The 20,613-nt window shown below is 34.6% G+C and overlaps 1 protein-coding gene across 2 annotated transcripts in view; it reads right to left on the bottom strand.

Annotated features, from left to right (window-relative positions):
• HS3ST5 (heparan sulfate-glucosamine 3-sulfotransferase 5) overlaps window positions 1-20,613 on the bottom strand; it is a 298,437-nt gene that overhangs the window by 164,422 nt on the left and 113,402 nt on the right. For both annotated transcript variants that reach the window (XM_017530800.2, XM_037739357.1), the window contains exon 2: window positions 14,384-14,577. The gene's annotated coding sequence lies outside the window, so the exon portion shown is untranslated. The remainder of the gene's footprint in view (window positions 1-14,383; window positions 14,578-20,613) is intronic.

The following is a 20,613-nucleotide window of genomic DNA, read 5'->3' as shown; positions in this document are numbered from 1 at the left end:
AAAAAAAAAAAAAACGAAGGAAGGAAGAAAGAAAGAAAAAGAAAAAACCTGAAAGTGCAAGAAGACTCCTATAGAATACTTTCCTTGATGGAAGGTTGCATAGTTTTAGTTGGGGAAGGATTTTATGGCTGCTCAGAGTAGGTTAAAGCTCTCTCAGGGTAGACAAGTCTGGGAGAAAAGCTTGGGTTATTTCAGGCAGTTGCATTTCTCCTATAATGCTGTGTTGTTGAAGCCAGCTGCTGTTTCATGAAGCTCTTCTCATGATTATGAGCTGATGGACAGCTGTCCAGTGTCAGTTAGCATGACTCACTTGCTCCAGCTGCTCAACAATTTGGACGAACAGAATCTCCTGCCTCATACTATTCTAACTGGCCATGTTCTCCATTCACTGACAGGTTTAGCTAGAAAGCCAACCACCATGTAGTAAGATAAAAACGTTTCCAGGCAATGTTTTCATGAAACAACTTATTGGGTGAGTTCAATTTCAACTCAAAGGTCTTGCCAACCATGCCCATATGCCCAAATTAACAAATCTTGCCAGACCTTTTATGTGGTTATGATGACAAAGTCATTAGGTTGCCATTTTAATCCTTTTCCAAAGCTGCAGGTTTAAAGCAACCACTATCCTGAGAATAAAAGTATTCTATTTAACAATCTTTCTTGAATATTGTCACCACTCGATATATGCATATGTATATGTATATTCTATTCATATACAGTTATATAATTATATAAAGTTGTATATTAACAGTTTCTTCATTTTCAAGTCAATGAAGATAATGAAAATGAAGCAGCAATCAGGGTTCAAAGTGTTCATGGCAAGATTTCAGTTTTGAGATGGCAAGAGTGACCATATGGCATAGCAGAAATGAGAATAGTCTGTATCTATTGAGCCTTACAATATACTTTACATGAATCATCTTTTTTTAATTCTAATAATCCTAAGATGTTGGCAATGTTATAATCTGCATTTTACAGATGCAGAAATTGAGACTTAGCAAACTGAAGGTGTCCAAGGTCTCACAGCTAGTAAGTAGCAAACTGGGGACCTGAATTTAGGCCATCTGATTCCAGAGCTAACATTCATAATCGCTATTCTATACTACCTTGTATGCTAACAGAAAACTCAGCCACAGATGGCTCTACCACTGACCTGGAAAAAGTAGGGCTCAATTCCCTCGTTCTTTTTGCATTAAAATGAGTTTAATGTTAGCCTAAATATTTAAGTTACCATCTTGTATGATTCTAACAAACATTAAACTGCATTCATATTTATTTTTTCTTTCTTTCTTTTATTTTATTTATTTATTTATTTATTTTGAGAGGGAGTCTTGCTGTTTTGCCCAGGCTGGAGTGCAGTGCCATGATCTTGCTCACTGCAACCTCCGCCTCCTAGGTTCAAGGTATTCTCCTGCCTCAGCCTTTCGAGTAGCTGGAATTATAGGTGCCTGCCACCACACCCAGCTAATTTTTGTATTTTTAGTAGAGACAGGGTTTCGTCATGTTGGCCAGGCTAGTCTCAAACTCTTGGCGTCAAGTGATCTGCCTGCCTTGGCCTCCCAAAGTGCTGGGATTACAGGTGTGAGCCACTGCACCTGGCCTACATACATATTTAAATATCTTGTTTCCCGTAAGTGATGACTCTCAATGCTAAGGTGCAAAACAAAATGGAAAAGAATATTTTCATTTTGTTACCTGAACAACTAAGTAGTTCTCGTTTCAGTGACAAATGTCTTTGATATTTACACAAATATATATTGGTATGAATAATTCTCTCCAGAAACTAAACAGTACCCAAAACCTCAATGTTAGAAATTTTGCTTCTTTTGGAAAACTGAAAAACTAAGTTGGAAGGCTACTAAGCTCATCAGTAGGTGCAAAGTTTTGAAAGAATGATACGGTTTTATGATGAGCTGGGAGTGAATTGGCATTTAAACAAACAGTCTAACCTAAAGAAATGAAAAATTCCATACATCGAGTAGCCTAGAATCAGAGTTGTATTATTTGATCCCTGTTCAGAATCAAACACATAACTTTCCTATGAACAAAGCCTAAATCATTAAGAAATATACTTTTGTTGTTAAATCATGAATTAAACTTTTTTTAATCCATTTTTTTGCTTAAACTTCTGCACACACTGAATTCACTTATATATGAAATATAGAAGGATAATTTATGAAGGTCATGTCAATCCATACAGAAATTTCTGTTTATTGTTAACTCATGTGTAATGTGACTTCTTGTGCCTCTGTACTTTACTTCCCAAATTTGATTGAAACTGGATTTGGCATTTCTTTGTTATCCTTCAAGTGGTTAAGTAGAATGTTTTAAAACAATTCTACTTTCCACAGAGCAATTTAGTATGCAATCTAAACCGTGGAGAAAAATGTGTAAATGCAAATCCTCATTCACAATAAATGTGGTGCCCCAAGGCACTATTGTTACCTCATAAGTATTTGGATATTATATTACATTATATTGTCTGTCGAGCTGTACTTCCAATAACGTTATTTTTATTCTTACCAATTTACATAATGTGTGAAAAACAATCAAAGCCAAAGGTATATTTGATTTTACTCAGCCTAAGAGGCGAAATACAACACTCTTGGACTACATAGGTTTATGTAGAGGGGATGTGTGGTCAACTAATCCCCTTGTTGATCAGAGGACAATTCAACTATAAACTGATTAAAAATGAAAAAAAAAAGTTCCTCTGGGAAAATAATATGCAAAAAAATGTTGCCTTCTAAATCACATACATATTCATACGGGGAAGTGGGAGAGGGAAAGGAGAGGGATAGACATTTCCAAGGACATCACTAAGGGCTTCAGACAAAATGAATTCAATCCATCAAAAATAAGCATAAATTAGTTATTTTCACAGTTTTTCTTTCATTGATAATCTGAAATATATTAGCCTTGTATTTTTAAGCATTGTTTGTTATTATTGGAAATAATAAACAATTAGTCTAAAATGTCTAATGCTAGAATGCTAATAATTGGGCATCACATTAATATGAACCAGATGTAGTTTTAAACTATGATTTTCAATTAGCTTTACTTATTAATAGAAGAATTTAATTGAACAGTGCCACATATATTGGAACAGATAGAAGATCCAGTTTTTAGCTTCTTAGTTTTGTATTATTTACAAATGTACAACAACCAAAGTAAAAGCTGGGTGAATTATTTATTTTTCTACTTCATTCGCTCTCAGAAAAACCATCAAAGCCTTGAAAAGTCACAAAGTACTTATTAAATCTTCAGGACTCTAGGTGTTTAAAGTTGTTTCCATAATCATCTTTATCAAATCATTTAGATCCCTGTATCTAATATTATACATATTTTTAAATTTACTTACAATTTAAATTATATTGGTTTAATAAATGGTATGTCTGAAAACATATATGAAAATTCTATTCTGTTCAATGAGAAAGCTTCATTTTACCGTTATATAAAGGCATGGTTTTATCTTTCATTTCAAGGAAATTTAGAATCCATTTCTAAGCACCAAATGTATAATATTTTAAGATGTATTATAATGCTTAAACTCAGAACTGTCTTGGAAAATAAACTGATATGGCTTTGTTTAATTTTTTGCATATGAAACTCCCTGGCTTAGCAGACAGTCTTTTATACTTTTCTTTGTATTTTGAATATATTCCCTCTCTGCTCTATTAAATCTACTGAAATTTTCCAGTGAGTTATGTAATTTTCCCATATGAAGGTTCAGAGAGTTTTCATATGACTATCACTTCTTAAGGACTCTGAGGAATCCAGGGCACAGATATTACTTAAATTTTTTTCTAAATTCAGCACTTTATTACGTAGTATTTTCTTCTTTCAAAATTCATTGAAAAATAATACTGTTATATTCTATTTGTGCCATATATATTGATTAATAGGTAAATCATTTCATGGCTTCATAAATAATTTCATTTAATTTTTCAAAGAAAAAAATCTCCAAAGATCATTTCTTCAGTCCAAGTACTAACCAGCTCTGACCCGGCTTAGCTTCTGAGATCTGATGAAATTGGACACGTTTAAGGTGGCATGGCTGTAGATAAGATCATTCTCATTTTTTTAAGTCTAATTCCAGTTGTGCTGAAGATGTTTTTAAATAAGTGAGCCTATTTCAGGGAGCCTAGGCACCCTCACTAATCAGATAATTTTAAGAAATGCAAAGATATGGTCAACTCTCCTTAATTTTAAGGGAAACATTATTTTGACAGTAGGCAATGAAAAATCTCAAGTAGAGTCAAGTACTAAAAAGCATATTGGGTTGTGATTTAAAATAATAGGTTTCCATCCCAGTTCTACTATTAACTGACTTGTGGGACTTACACACACCATCTAACCTGCCCAGATTACTTTCCCTCTCTGAAACTCAGTTTTCTCACCTGACAAACAAAGGCAGTTGGACTAGAAGTTCTGGAATTACTTCCAGCTCAATCTGTCTGTGACTCTACAGCATTTGTAGGTAGGAATTTACATGGTAATTAACATAAAAATAAGTCTAAAAGTGGCATCATTTTACTATTATTACCTAAATTTTACTAAAAGTACCTATAAAAATTACTGAGTAAATTAATAAATTCATAAAGTACATAAAAATATGTATTCAAATTTAAATTTCAGTCCTTATTTTTCTGATAATCAAGTAACAATTTTATCTAATGGTTCCATAATGACATACTTTCAAAATCAAAGTAAATTCTAAAAGTTAAAATACTCTTACCTGACATTTGAGTCTTTTTGAACTAATTGGGCTTTGCTTAACACCACTCACCGGGATTACATTTATAGTGATACTATAATAATTTAAAATTATCCCATGGGTTCTAAATTTACTAAATTTTACTGAAAATTACCTATAAAATAGAGATTTTTAAAAAGATACATAAAATACATTAAAATATATATTCAAATTTAAAGTTCAGTCCTAATTTTTCTGATAATCAAGTAAGAATTTTATCTAATGGTTTCATAATGATATACCTTCAAAATCCAGATAGATTCTAAAAGTTAACATATTTTTACCTGATGTTTGTGACTTTTTGAACTAATTAGCCTTTGCTTAACATCACTGACAAGGATTACAGTTATAGTGATACTATAATAATTTAAAATTACTCCATGTGTTCTAAACTATCAGGAAAAAGAAAATAAATGTAAATTTAAAAATTCTTCATTGTTAGACCCTTTTGGAAATCCCACAGTATTGCTTGGAAATAACTTGTAAGTATGTCAAGTATCATTAAACATTGAAAATTTGTGCGACACTCATTTAATAAAGACTCCACCCTCCAAATCTAATTCACTTACTCTATTTTTAAGACAACCAGGAGGAACGTTGAAAACATCAGCCAGAAGAGCTGGAACAAAGTATAGGATCTGATCTCACTTCCCATATCTTGTCATATTGTTTCTCAGCCATTTTATTTTTTATGTAGGTTTTCTTTCTTTTATGCCTTATTGCAGCCCATAATACCACATAATTCATTTACTTGTTATGATTATTTTTATTGCTGTCACTCCTCAACAAAGCCACGAAAATAGAGCTTTTCATTGGCTTTATTCAATGATGTATCTCAGGTCTTAGAACAGCCTACCACAAAGTAATTATTAACCAAATGCTTGCTGAATGGATGAAGAAATGAAGAATGCATTGAATTACAATGTATATAAGAATGGGTCTTGATTCTCAGCTGAAATCACTATATAATGCATAACAAATATACATCTCTCCTGCCTCAGAACACTCACACACATCAAGCCACTATTGTTTGTAAAGTTCATATTGAGCTTGGCTGGAAACTTACTTTTTCTGTTATTAAAATCAATCATTAAATTTGGCAATGTTGATGAGGCATGTTAGAAATGTGGTTGCTATGGCACAGTGTATATGTACCCAACTCATAAAGGAAGAGCAAGGAATGGAAGAACAAAGTGAGTTACCTGAGCAAGGATGAAGATAGAATGGTTTGTAGCTGTAAAATGTTGGCTACAACACTCATCAAATGACTTTCTTCAACCCGAGGAAACTGTCATCTAGAGTTTACTTATGCAAAGGATAAGTTCAATGTCTTAGTGACATGTTATGTAGTAATGTGTGGTTTAGATAGTTTAAATTGCATTTATACAGAAAAGATTATTCTTGTATCAGCAAACAAAAGCTGTATTTGAGCAATCTTTGTTTTCCCAAACAACGTAAGAAAATTTTGGGCCACATGGTTGAGATCTAGTAGAAGGGAAGAAATTAATTTATGTAAATTAGAATGTGCAATCCAGGAAAAATGTTACTATAAAATATAATAGTTTGATTTAAATTCATTTTGTTGAGGTATATGTTGATTTAAATTTATTTTGTTGAGGTATATGTAATAAAGGCCAAGTATTGAATTTTCATTTTTGAATATTCTTTCCTTTTAATAGCATTCCATCCCAACATGTATGACATTACTTCATAATTTTAGGTTAGAAAATATAAGCTTCTTTTCTCATAATTTTTCATGCTCTACAAAATTTGCCATCATAAACCACTTTGCATTTATCACAAATAGGTATTACATTAGAAAAGCAATTCAACTGTATTCCATTTCACTAGTAAAGCTAAGCGGCTTTGCATGATAACAAAGTTGGGTTAATGGGACTATGTTTGAAGAATGTGTTGCCTGGAACTAAAGTTCCCTACTTTTTAAAAAAATTTTACTTTAAGTTTTGGGATACATGTGCAGACATGCAGGTTTGTTACATAGGTATACACACGTCATGGTGGTTTGCTGCACTCATCAATCCATCATCAACATTAGGTACTTCTCCTAATGCTATCCCTCCCCTAGTCCCCCACTCCCTGACAGGCCCAATCTGTGATGTTCTCTTCCCTGTGTCCATGTGTTCTCATTGTTCAAGTCCCACTTATGAGAGAGAACATGCAGTGTTTGTTTTTTTGTTCCTGTGTTGGTTTGCTGACAATGATGGTTTCCAGTTTCATCCATGTCCCTGCTAAGGACATGAACTCATCCTTATTAATGGCTGCATCGTATTCCATGGTGTATATGTGCCACATTTTTTTTATCCAGTCTATCATTGATGTGCATTTGGGTTGGTTCCAAGTCTTTGCTATTGTGAACAATGCTGCAATAAACATACATGTGCATGTGTCTTTATAGTAGAACGATTTATATATTTTTGGTTATATACCCAGTAATGGGATTGCTGGGTCAAATGGTATTTCTGGTTCTAGATACTTGAGGAATCGCCACACTGCCTTCCACCATGGTTGAACTAATTTACACTCCCACCAACAGTGTAAAAGTGCTCCTATTTCTCCACATCCTCTCCAGCATCTTTTCTTTCCTGACTTTTTAATGATTGCCATTCTAACTGGTGTGAGATGATATATCAATGTGGTTTCGATTTGCATTTCTCTAATGACCAGTGATGATGAGCTTTTTTTCATATGTTTGTTGGCTGCACAAATGTCTTCTTTTTAGAAGTGTCTGTTCATATCCTTTGCCCAATTTTTGACAGGTTTGTTTGTTTGTTTTTCTTCCTGTAAATTTGTTTAAGTTCTTTGTAGATTTTGGATATTAGCCCTTTGTCAGAGGGATAGATTGCAAAAATTTTCTCCTATTTTGTAGTTTGCTTGTTCACTCTGATGATAGTTTCTTTTGCTGTGCAGAAGCTCTTTAATATAATTAGATACGATTTGTCAATTTTGGCTTTTGTTGTCATCACTGTTGGTGATTTAATCAAGAAGTCTTTGCCCATGCCTATGTCCTGAATGGTACTGCCTAAGTTTTCTTCTAGGGCTTTTAAGGTTTTAGGTCTTACATTTAAGTATTTAATTCATTGTGAGTTAATTTTTGCATAAGGTGTAAGGAAGGGTTCCAGTTTCAGTTTTCTGCATATGACTAGCCAGTTTTCACAATACTTTATTAAATAGGGAATCCTTTCCCCATTACTTTTTTTTGTCAGTTTGTCAAAGATCCCCTACTTGTTTTTGACTGAGCTTAGGAATCTGCAAAGTGAAGGCAGGAAACCTGCTGCGAGAAGGATAGGAAAATTATTATCATCTGCATTCCTAAATTGAACAAGAATTTCTGCTCAGCAGAAATCTCTTGACTGCAAAAACTCTGAAATTATATCCTGCTGTTTAGAATAGCTGTGTGGGGTAGGGGGAGTCCAAACATTCAATTTTTCTTCAAATCAAATAAGTTTTATGCACACTTTTACAGCTTTCCTGGAAGCTTGCATTCTTTTTTTTTCAAAAGAGAAGCTACTTGGAATCTCTTCTTATTGATAAGGAAAAAAATTTTGTGACTGGCCAAGGACCTATTTTTTGGTTAATAAGTAGTTTTAATTATCTTTAATATAGAAATATCTTTTCCTGAAAATAAATTTCAATATAAGTATTTGGCTTCATAATACAGCAGTTGAGTTTTTAAACTTAGTCCACCACCTAAAAATTGGCCTATTTCTGTTTCTTGGTGTGTTTTCAGAATTGTATTTGCTGAAAAAACTTCTATAGTAGCTCTTCAAGCTATTATTTATTCATGATCATATACCTTCATTACGTATTATACCTATCAGCATTTATTACAGAGTCCCTCTTTTGTGTTAATAAATGCTTTTGGGACGCATGCATACAAATGTTCATTGCAGCACTGTTTACAATAGCAAAGACTTGGAACCAATCCAAATGCCCATCGATGATAGACTGGACAGGGAAAATGTGGCACATATGCACCATGGAATACTATGCAGCCATAAAAAACAATGAATTTGTGTCCTTTGTAGGGACATGGTTGAACCTGGAAACCATCATTCCCAGCAAACTGACACAAGAACAGAAAAGCAAACACTGCATGTTCTCACTCATAGGCAGGTGTTGAACAATGAGAACACATGGACACAGAAGGGGAATATCACACACTGAGGTCTGTGGGCTGGAACTAGGGGAGGGACAGTCGGGCGTGCGGAGTTGGGGAGGGATAACATGGGGAGAAATGCCAGATATAGGTGATGCGTCTGAAGGCAACAAACTACATTGCCATGTATGTACCTATGCAACAACCCTGCATGTTCTTCACATGTACCCCAAAACCTAAAATGCAATAAAATATATTTAAAAAAAGATTTTTAATTCCTAATTTCTTTAGATAGCATTTTCCCAGAACACCTTTGCCTACCCTTTTACTTTCAAAGTTTTGAATTAGCTTCTTTTGGTTGTATACTTGTATAACTTACAATTGGGTTTCATATTATGATACAATTTGAAAATATTTTAAATAAGTGTGTTTTTTTAAATAATTATTGATGTAAAAGATATAACAAAAACACACTGTCATAATATTTTACATTTTTCCATTAAATGATTTGAAAAAATATTTCATGATGTGGTCCATTTTTCTTGCTTAATATATGTAACTTTAAAAAAATATAAATTTTCTTTTAATTCATGTCTATAGGTTAATAATATAATGAATTATATCATTTCTATAACCTCATAACTTTGATCATTTATCTCTTTAAAATATTTACTATTTTCCAATTATGAGTGAAAGAAAAGTTCTCTCTCTCCTCACATTTTTTACCAGTTATTTTTCGGCAATAAAAATATCCCCTTTTTTAGTATATTTGTTGTACTCTTAAATCTGCTTATACTTCTATAGTTTGTCAGTTAAAAAACTATCCATTGATTCCTTGATATTGAGAATAATCAAATAACTTATTTTATATATATATATATATATGTGTATGTATATATATACATATACATCAACTTCTTTCTGATGTGTCTTTCCTAATTTTTCTTAGTTGTTTTAGTTCTACATTGTCAGGATATTATACTTTTGTATTCTATTATGTCACCCTAATCTCCATATTTATCTTAGATTTAATGCTAGAGTTCAATATTGAGTGCACACAATCAGTTTTTTTGCTGTAGTTTCTATAGTCACTTATTGGCTGTATAGAAAATAGTTGCTTCAAGAAGGGCTCTAATAGTTGCTTCAAGAAGTGTTCTTCATAACAATATTTCCCAGGTTCCTATATGCTCAGAAAATTGCCTCTAGCCTTTACACCAGGAAGGGCAATGTGGCAGGTCATGAAACCTTTGGTATCCATAAGGGATGGTGAATTCATTATCTACCATGGCATCATATTCATTGTTGGATATCTCAGCTGTTACTAGTTTTGGAGGCTTTTTCATGTTTTGTCAAAATTCATCTTTTTGAAACTTCCAATAGCATGGGCTTAGCTTCTACATAAAACCTTTCAAATATTTCTCTACTCCAGGATAAAAGTAACAAGGCATTGAAGGAAAATTCTTAAGGCCAAAATGTCTCCAAGTACCTCCTAGTAGACTTGATGTTTTGTTTGTTCAGTTAGCTCAAGTCACTGTGTTTTCCCAACCATCCTTTTAGTGCTCTTTTAAAGCAAGTTAGACTTATCATTTTAGGGCTGGAAGGGCCCTCTGGGATCATCTGATGTAAAAGTCTCATTTTAGGATGAAGAAACAGGTTCAGGCAAAGGTGAAGATATTTCCTTAAAGTCATGCCACTACCAGGAATCTGAGTCAGACTTTGAACACCCCAGTGACTCCCAGGCAAGGATTCTTTCCACTTCACCAAGTCCTTCAAAAATACAATGATCAAAACTGTTGCACTACACTTAAAAAACTTGATGCATATCCTGTCACATAAAAGAATGTATCTAAAGTCTGTTTGATAATTATTTTGTTCTATATTCTAGCTATAGAATAACACATGCAGGATAGCTGTATCAGGGAACTTTCAGTGGGTTTGCTGTTCATCTACATAAACTGTCACTTTTATTTTGTTTCTTGAAAATGAGATACTTCAGACAAATGCACATTTAGTTTTCCTACCCCAAGCTCTGTAAACCATCATTTTGAAATAAAATTACACAGCTTATGCTTACAACATAAGGGAGAGATTTTATCTTCAAATATACCACCCACTCTCTAACAGCAGAATTTGGCCCTAAAAACCCATTAACAAATATTGTCATTAAACTAAAGAGCTAATTACTTTGGATTCCAAGAGAATGAATGAAATCATAGGCCAACTGCAGCTGGTCGTAATAATGGTGAAACTAACCGTATGTTACACTAGAGAATTAAAGAACAAAGACATATTAACACTAATGTAACCAAACATATAAGATTATCCTCCAAATGGAACAAACTATTATAGTTAGAGAATTCTTGAAAGTACATTGTCTTACTGTTACAAGAAATAAAGAATCTTTCCAAGGAATTAATTGTCATAATTTGAAATGATCAGTGTTTAATGAAGAAGAAAACATGGAGAATTTTGTTCCGCTACAATAATCCACAAATGAAGAATTATGTCTAAAAATTATTTTGATCTAATTGGACATACTGTTTTCATACTCAAGTTTAGTTCTAAAAGATACAAGAACCTGGCTTTAAGGTTCTTTTAAACAATAATTAACAGGACTTCCTTATGGATCTTTAAAAGTGAACTTTCCAGATAACTGGATATTTTCCTGGCCCTTTAGAAATATTTTAAACTGACATTAATAATACATATTTTTTGAAGCTACATCAATAATATGCACTTTAGAAAAATAGTATCACAAACCCTGAGAAATGATAAATATCAATCATAATTTTATCAATTGAAGATAACCATCAATATTGTTTTGAGTAAATATTGTTTTGATTGATTTCAACTTTCTCCCAATGCATCTGTATTTAAAATAATATAAAATGGTACCTCATGATATGGATTTGCAACTTCTTGCTTTCCTTTACAGTATACTATTAACATTTCTCTATGTCAATAATTTTACTATATAAACTTTAATGACTTCCCAACTCCATACGTTGAGAATAATAAACACATTTTAATCATTTTGCATATCTCACAGATTTCATTATTATATTGTTTCATAATAACACCAATGTTCCCAATAACTTATGTATTTAATTCCACTTTCTCCTATATTGATGGCCCCAGGTGGCTCTGCTGTTCTAAAGTTGTATATGTTGCTTTTTGTTATTTTTCCCTCTCAATATGACACATTCAGATAAAGCTAGCCAACTCTGAATTAAACCTAAATTTGTTATTTTCATTTCCAGATTAATGACATAAAAGATTATCCCCTGATAACTAAAATAATTTTAAATTCAACTTTAAGTACTTAGGTACCTAAATCTTCAGTCTTCCTCTTGGAGGAAAATTTTCCCCTACTTTTTTTGCTGAAGAAATCATTACTGAAAAACATTCACTTAGCTTCTCTTTGTTGATGTCATCCCTAACCAGATTGTTGTTTACTGCTATTGTGTTAGACTTTCATATGGCAGGTTTGGAAGAGAAAATGTGATTATACCTGAGGGGACCAGACTAGAAGATCTCAGTGGTCCATTTCTGCTCTGAAACTTTATGTTTCTATGATTCTATATATTTTCTGCAATTTATTCTTTTGTTGCATGTTTTGGTTCCTGCACATTGAGACTGTCTTGTTCAAGTTCTCTGAAACTACATTGTGAGTTCTCTTTAAGAAATTGCAATGTAAAAACATAGTCTGATAAATACACTAATGATAATGAACATGAGTCACTTTAAGACACAATTCATTCTTTTTCCACCTCTTCCTTTTTCCAGAAACAAATAATAAAAAGAAAAAATAAAGAGAGAAAAAAGGAAAGATACGTTTGTCTGAATTGAAACACGCAGATTATTTCCACTAAAGCTTAATGAAATTTTATTTGGAGACTTTATCCAATGATAAACTTGTGAACTACAAATTTTAGGCTATGTTTGGGTATGACAATCTTATGACGAGCACAATTCTAATAACAAGTGCATGTGAAACTTCATTATTATAGTGAATCAAATTCTGTAAATTTTTAATTTTGATTACTTGAAAAAAGTACTCCATTATTTTATGCATATGACCATATTCAATTCTCTATGCATAAAACTAACAGCTAACATGTGTAGCTAATTGACACTATTAAGATATACTTCTTTTTGATGAAGGGTTTACGGTTGCCTTTTGATACATTATGGATAAAAAATTCTACACAATGTGAACAAGTGTACACAAAGACCAATAGAGACAAAAATGTCTATGAGCCTGAAATCCAATCAAAGGATTTTAATTAAAAACTTCATTCTTCACTATAAAGATAATATCAGATTGTACCTTTAAAAAAATCATCACAATTTAAGATCTGAATATGTCCCTCCTAAACACATTCACTGGAATTAAAAAAAAAAGTCTTCTGTAAACTTAAAATTACAAATTATAAAAATGACGTTGCTAAATTACATATAGGAAACAGAAATATAGTAAAGTGATATTCACCAAATGTGCATGTAACTATCCATAAATATATCATATGATTTATAAGTTCTTATTTGTTAAGAAAAAATTTAATGGAAAGAGGTATTAAGCAGATTTGTTGTTTTGAAATCTAAGGCTGGGCTTTCAAAATGAAGAGAAAAAGATACAATCCTCAAAATTTAGAAATACTTTGCCAATCCTAGTAATTACTCATTATTTTCACCTTTTAGAAATTTCTTATAATTAGATACAATAACCTTAAAAATCTAAATAAATTGAAACAATACACAGAACAGAGCAACAGCTAAAGAGAACAATGACAGGGCTATCACTCTGAAAGAGAGATAGTGACGCCTGGAAATTAGCTCATCATAATGAACTTTAAAAGGGAATATTAATGAAAATTAATAACTCAAATTAGGGGTGTAAAAAGGGAGCATCAGTTTAGCATTTCTGTAACAAAATTACCCCTTCCTGATTTATTCTTATGACTATAGGACAGAACCAACATAACAGATCATGTCTAGCATAAAGTTTGAAAATGAGAAATAGATTGTATTGAATGTCAATTTCAGTGTTTCTCAAAGGCCTAAGACACAGGCATCAGGATGACCTGGGGGTGCATAAATGTAAAAATACATACCTTATGCCACATCCCATCCCTTGTGGATCTATGTTTCTGTGAACTATCCCTAGGGATCAGCATTTTAAGGATCCCTCCTGCCAACTTCATGTGACTCCTGTGCACATTAAACTTTGAGAACCACAGTATGTTACACTTTTTAACATAATACTGATTATCAAATGTAAAGGTTTCTACTTTAATCTTCTTGTATTTACATTTACATGACATATAACAATTTTTAAATATTATGTTTTATTTATTTCCCCTTTTTGCTGTGGAACTACACATACATGGATATTTTTTCTTAAATTTAATAGTTACTTTCACTTTCTTATATTTTATTTAAATATATCATTACTTTTGATGTTATTAAGAGTTATGCAAGAATGTGTGTTACCCCACAAATTCACTTACCTTCAAATCCTTGTGCTCATTCAGAAATTTTTCAACATATATGGTGGAAACTTTCAAAGGAATATATGTAGTAGATTCTCTCTTTAATTTCCAAGGGATTTAAGACAGGCCAAGGAGACTCTTGGGGTAGCTGCCAGAAATGCCGTTGAGAAGAGAAGACACCAATGCTGCAGACAGTGAGTACCTGATTATCTCTAAACAGAACAGAAAAACAAGTGGTTGGTCACCTTTAATTCATAGAGAATCTGCTATGGAGAAAGTTATTTTCAGTGTTACTAAATTTAAACTTGGCCTGGGTTTGCTGTTCCCTGATTTAGCACAGATGTCATTTAAAATTTCATGTCATTGTGAAGTCAGAATTACATGATGCTTCCTGCAGAGCATTCTGGTTGCATTCCTATTGCTTTAATTGACTATTTTTTCTAAACATTGCATCAAGTGATATCATTACTAATTCTATTTTTGATATGCAGGTGCTACATTTTGCTGCTGAATTTCTAAGTCAGGTTGATGTAGTCTCTTGGAAATATTTCTTTACATGAGTCTCTATCACCCTTGTAAAAGATAAAATGGAAAACTTTTGCTAAATCCTAATGGAATCATCTGGCAATTTTGCTATATTTCCTTTCACATGGGTAATGCTTGCCAAGATAATTATACATAAACAAGAAAATATTCTTTTTAGTCAAAATGTGTTGCCTGTTCAGGAAAACCAAAATTCTAGCATTTTTGTTGAATGAGTTAAGTAGAAATTGATAGTGGTTGACAGAAAAAGAGAAGAAAACATCTATTTTTAAAAGTGGTAATCAACCGTGCATGTACTTTCCTAAAAAATAGAGGAAATAGGCCAGGCGCAGTGGCTCAGGCTTATAATCTCAGCACTTTGGGAGGCTGAGGTGGGCAGATCATGAGATCAGGAGATAGAGACCATCCTGGCTAACATGGTGAAACCTCGTCTCTACTAAAAATGCAAAAAAGATTAGCCGGGGATGGTGGCATGTGCCTGCACTCCCAGCTACTTGGGAGGCTGAGGCAGGAGAATTGCTTGAAACCTGGGACGCAGAAAGTGAGCCGAGATCATGCCATTGCACTCCAGCCTGGGCAACAAGAGTGAAACACTGTCTCAANAAAAAAAAAAAAAAAAAAAGGATAGAGGAAATGAAATATACAGATAAATACATGGTCAAAAACAAAATGACAAGAGTGTATACACATGCAAACTCAGAGTACACTGTATAGCAATAGTTGTCAGGGAAGATTCTATTGTTTGGCCAACCAAAAACTGTTCCCAACTCTCTTCTTTCTTGCTATATATCTCACAAACAGAGAACAGAAAATTAAATGTTCACTTTCTGATTCTTCCTTACTGCTAAGAACGGTCATGTGACCCCATTTTGGCTCCCAATTTGGGCTCATAAGCTATAAGAAGTGTGCTGGGAAGCATTCCCAAGATGGCCAAATAAGAGGCAGCTCCAGAAAGCAAATCCCAGTGAGAGAGACTCAGAAGCCATATGGTCTCCACAATTCCAAATGAGGCACCAGGTTCATTTTGTGGGTCTGGTTGGACAGTGGATATAAACCAAACAGGAAAAGTTGAGGCAAGGTGGGGCACTGCCCCACCCAGGAGGTGCATGCAATTGACCGGAGGACCAGGGGATCTCCCACTCTGGGACTTCGGTTCGGATACAGTGCTCCACCCAAGCCCTCTACAACTCACAGAACAGGAGATCTTCACCAGGCTGCAAAGTCTCAGCGAGCTACCTGAACAGGGCAGAACAGCCACTTCGGTTGGCATGGGGGCTGTCAGCATAGATCTAGGTGGAAGCATTGGCTGATGCCAAAGCCAGAAAGCCTGCTGGATGGAGCCATCCACCCCCCAGAAAGAAGGGGAACTGAAAAGAGGGAAACAGCCCATACTGCAGGACGGGTCCCCCCGCACAAAGCCCAGCAGGCTAAAAAACTCTCACTCCAGAGTTTCGCACCCAGAACATCAGTTAGAGAGCAACCAGGAATGATCGAGCTCAGTGGGGGGAAGGGAAGCCGCTGTTGCAGAAGCCTTTCCCTGAGTAAATAAAAGACACAGCAGCTTCACTGAACCCGTGGTGGCCCAGCAGTGCCTCTGTAGGCAAAGGAAAGGCTGCCTCCCCAAGCAGCTACCTGAAATCAAAACTACGTAAATCCAATGAGATGGGAAGAAACCAGTGCAAGAAGAATGAAACCATCAAAAACCAGAACGCCTCTCCCCCACCATGAAGTCACAACTCCTCACCAGCAAGGGAACAGAGCTAGATGGAGAACAAATTTGATGAATTGACAGAAGCAGGCTTTAGAAGGTGGGTAATAACAAACTTCTCTGAGTTAAAGGAAGATGTTCCATCCCAATGCAAAGAAACTAAAAACCTTGAAAAAGGTTAGAAGAAATGCTAACTAGAGTAACCAGTTTTGAGAAGAACACAAATGACTTGATGGAGATGAAAAATACAGCACAAGAACTTCGAGAAGCACACACAAGTTTCAATAGCTGAATAGATCAAGCAGAAGAGATTGAAGATCAACTTGGTGAAATGAGAAGGTAAGAAAAGAGAACAAAGAGTGAAAAAAAATGAACAAAGCCTTCAAGAAATATGAGATTATGTGAAAAGACCTAATCTACACTTGATTGGTGTACCGGAAGATGACAGGGAGAACGAATCCAAGCTGGAAAACACTCTTCAGGATATTATCCAGGAGAACTTCCCCAACCTAGCAAGGCAGGCCAACATTCAAACATAGGAAATACAGAGAACACCACAACGATACTCCTCTAGAAGAGCAACCCCAAGGTACATAATCGTCAGTTTCACCAGGGTTGAAACCAAGGAAAAAATACTAAGGGCAGCCAGAGAGAAAGGTCAGATCACCCACAAAGGAAAGCACATCAGACTCACAGTGGATTTCTCAGCAGAAACCCTACAATCCGGAAGAGAGTGGGGGCCAATATTCAACATATTTAGAGAAAAGAACTTTCAACCAGAATTTCATATCCAGCCAAACTAAGCTTCATAAGTGATGGAGAAATAAAATCCTTTATGGACAAACAATTGCTGAGAGATTTTGTCACTACCAGGCCTGCCCTACAAGAGCTCCTGAAGGAAGCACGAAACACAGAAAGGAAAAACCAGTACCAGCCACTGCAAAAAGAACCAAATGATAAAGACCAATGATGCAATGAAGAAATTACACCAACCAAAGGGCAAAACAACCAACCAGTAATAAAATGGCAGGATCAAATTCACACAAACAATATTAACATTAAATGTAAATGGACTAAATGCCTAATCAAAAGACACAGACAGGCAAAATTGGATAAAAAGATAACAGCCATTGGTGTGCTGTATTCAGGAGACCCATCTCATGTGCAAAGACACACAGAGACTCAAAGTAAAGGGATGGAAGATGATTTGCCAAGCAAATGGAGAGCAAAAAAAAGCAGGTGTGGCAGTCCCAGTCTCTGATAAAACGGACTTCAAACCAACAAAAATCAAAAGAGACAAAGAAAGGCATTATATAATGGCAAAAGGATCAATACAACAAGAAGACCTAACAATTCTAAATATATATGCCCCCAACACAGGAGCACTCAGATACATAAAGCAAGTCCTTAAAGAACTACAAAGAGACTTAGACTCCCGCACAATAGTAGTGGAAGACTTTAACACTCCATTCTCAGTATTAGACAGATCAACAAGACAAAAAATCAACAAGAAAATCCAGGACTTGAATGCTGATCTGGACCAAGCAAACTTAATAGACATTTATAGAACTCAGAATCCCAAATCCACAGAATATACATTCTTCTCAGCACCACATCGCACTTACTCTAAAATCAACCACATAACTGGAAGTAAATCACTCCTCAGCAAGTGCAAAAGAATGGAAATCATAACAGTCTCTCAGAACACAGTGCAATCAAATTAGAACTCCAGATTAAGAAACGAACTCAAAACCATACAACTTCATGGAAAATGAACAATTGGCTCCTGAATGTCATCTGGATAAACAATGAAATGAAGGAAGAAATAAAGCTGTTCTTTGAAAACAATGAGAATGAAGACACAATATACCAGAATCTCTGGGACACATTTAAAGCAGTGTCTAGAGGGAAATTCATAGCAATAAATGCCCACATGAGGAGCAAGGAAAGATCTAAAATCAACACCCTATCATCAAAATTGAAAGAGTTAGAGGAGCAAGATCAAAAAACCTCAAAAGCTAGCAGAAGACAAAAAATAACTAAGAGCAGAACTGAAGGAGATAGAGATGTAAAAAACCCTTCAAAAAATCAACAAATCCAGGAGCTAGTTTTTTGAAAAGATCAACAAAATAGATAGACTGGTAGTCAGACTAATAAAAAAGAAAAGAGCGAAGAATCAAATAGATGCAATAAAAAATGATAAAAGATATTACCACCAATTCCACAGAAATACAAACTACCATCAGAGATTACTACAAACAACTCTATGCACATAAACCAGTGAATCTAGAAGAAATGGATAAATTCCTTGATGCTTGCACTCTCCAAAGACTAAACCAGGAAGAATATGAAACCCTGAATAGACTAATAACAAGGGCTGAAGTTGTGGTAGCAATTAATAGCCTAACAATTAAAAGAAGCCCAGTTCCAGATGGGTTTACAGCCGAATTCTACAAGAAGTACAAAAGGAGCTGGGACCATTCCTTCTGAAGCTATTCCAAACAATATAAAAAGAGAGAATCCTCCCCAACTCATTTTATGAGACCAATATCATCTTAATACCAAAACCTGGCACAGATGCAACAAAATAAGAAAACTTTAGGGCAATATCCATGATGAACATTGATGCAAAAATCTTCAATAAAATACTGGCAAACAGAGTGCAACAGCAAATCAAAAAGCTTATTCATCATGATCAAGGAGGCTTCATCCCAGGGATGCAAGGCTGGTTCAACAAATGCAAGGCTATAAACGTAATCCATCACATAAACAGAACCAAAGACAAAAAACACACGATTATCTCCATAGATGCAGAGAAGGCCTTTGACAAAATTCAACAGCGCTTTATGCTAAAACCCCTTAATAAACTAGATATCAATGGAACATATCACAAAGTAATAAAAGCTATTTATGACAAACCCACAGCCAATATTATATGAACAGGCAAAAACTGGAAGCATTTCCTTTGAAATCTGGCACAAGACAAGGATGCCCTCTCTTACCACTTCTATTCAATATAGTATTGGAATTTCTAGCCAGAGCAATCATGCAAGAAAAAGAAATAAAGGGGATTCAATTAGGAAAGGAGGAAGCCAAATTGTCTTTATTTGCAAATGACATGATTGTATATCTAGAAGACCCCATTGTCTCAGCCTCAAATCTCCTTAAACTGATAAGCAACTTTAGCAGTCTCAGGATACAAAATCAATGTGCAGAAATCACAAGCATTTCTATACAGCAATAGCAGACAAACAGAGCCAAATCAAAAGTGAACTCCCATTCTCAATTGCTACAAAGAGAATAAAATACCTAGGAACACAACTGGCAAAGGATATGAAGGACCTCTTCAAGGAGAACTACAAACCACTGCTCAATGAAATAAGAGAGGACATAAACAGATGGAAAAACATTCCATGCTCATGATTGGGAAGAATCAACACCGTGAAAATGGCAATACTGCCCAAAGTAATTTATAGATTAAATGCTATCCCCATCAAGCTACCAATGACCTTCTTCACAGAACTGGAAAAAACCACATCAAACTTCATATGGAAGCAAAAGAGAGCCTGCATAGCCAAGGCAATCCTAAGCAAAAAGAACAAATCTGGAGGCATCCTGCTGCCTGACTTCAAACTATACTACAAGGCCACAGTTATCAAAACAGCATGGTACTGGTACCAAAACAGAGACATAGACCAATGGAACAGAACAGAGGCCTCAGAAGCAACACTACACATGTGAAATGATCTGATCTTTGACAAACCTGAGAAAAACAAGCAATGGGGAAAGGATTCCCTATTTAATAAATGGTGTTGGGAAAACTGGCTAGCAATGTGCAGAAAGCAAAAACTGGACCCCTTCCTGACACGTTACACCAAAATTAACTCCAGATGGATTAAAGACTTAAACATAAGACCTAACACCATAAAAACCCTAGAAGAAAATCTAGGCAAAACCATTCAGGACATAGGCATAGGCAAGGACTTCATGACCAAAA

The sequence above is a fragment of the Cebus imitator genome, unplaced genomic scaffold, assembly GCF_001604975.1.
Source record: "Cebus imitator isolate Cc_AM_T3 unplaced genomic scaffold, Cebus_imitator-1.0 Scaffold69, whole genome shotgun sequence".
In the NCBI taxonomy this organism is placed as follows: domain Eukaryota; kingdom Metazoa; phylum Chordata; class Mammalia; order Primates; family Cebidae; genus Cebus; species Cebus imitator.
This window is presented reverse-complemented; position numbering and strand designations above follow the sequence as displayed.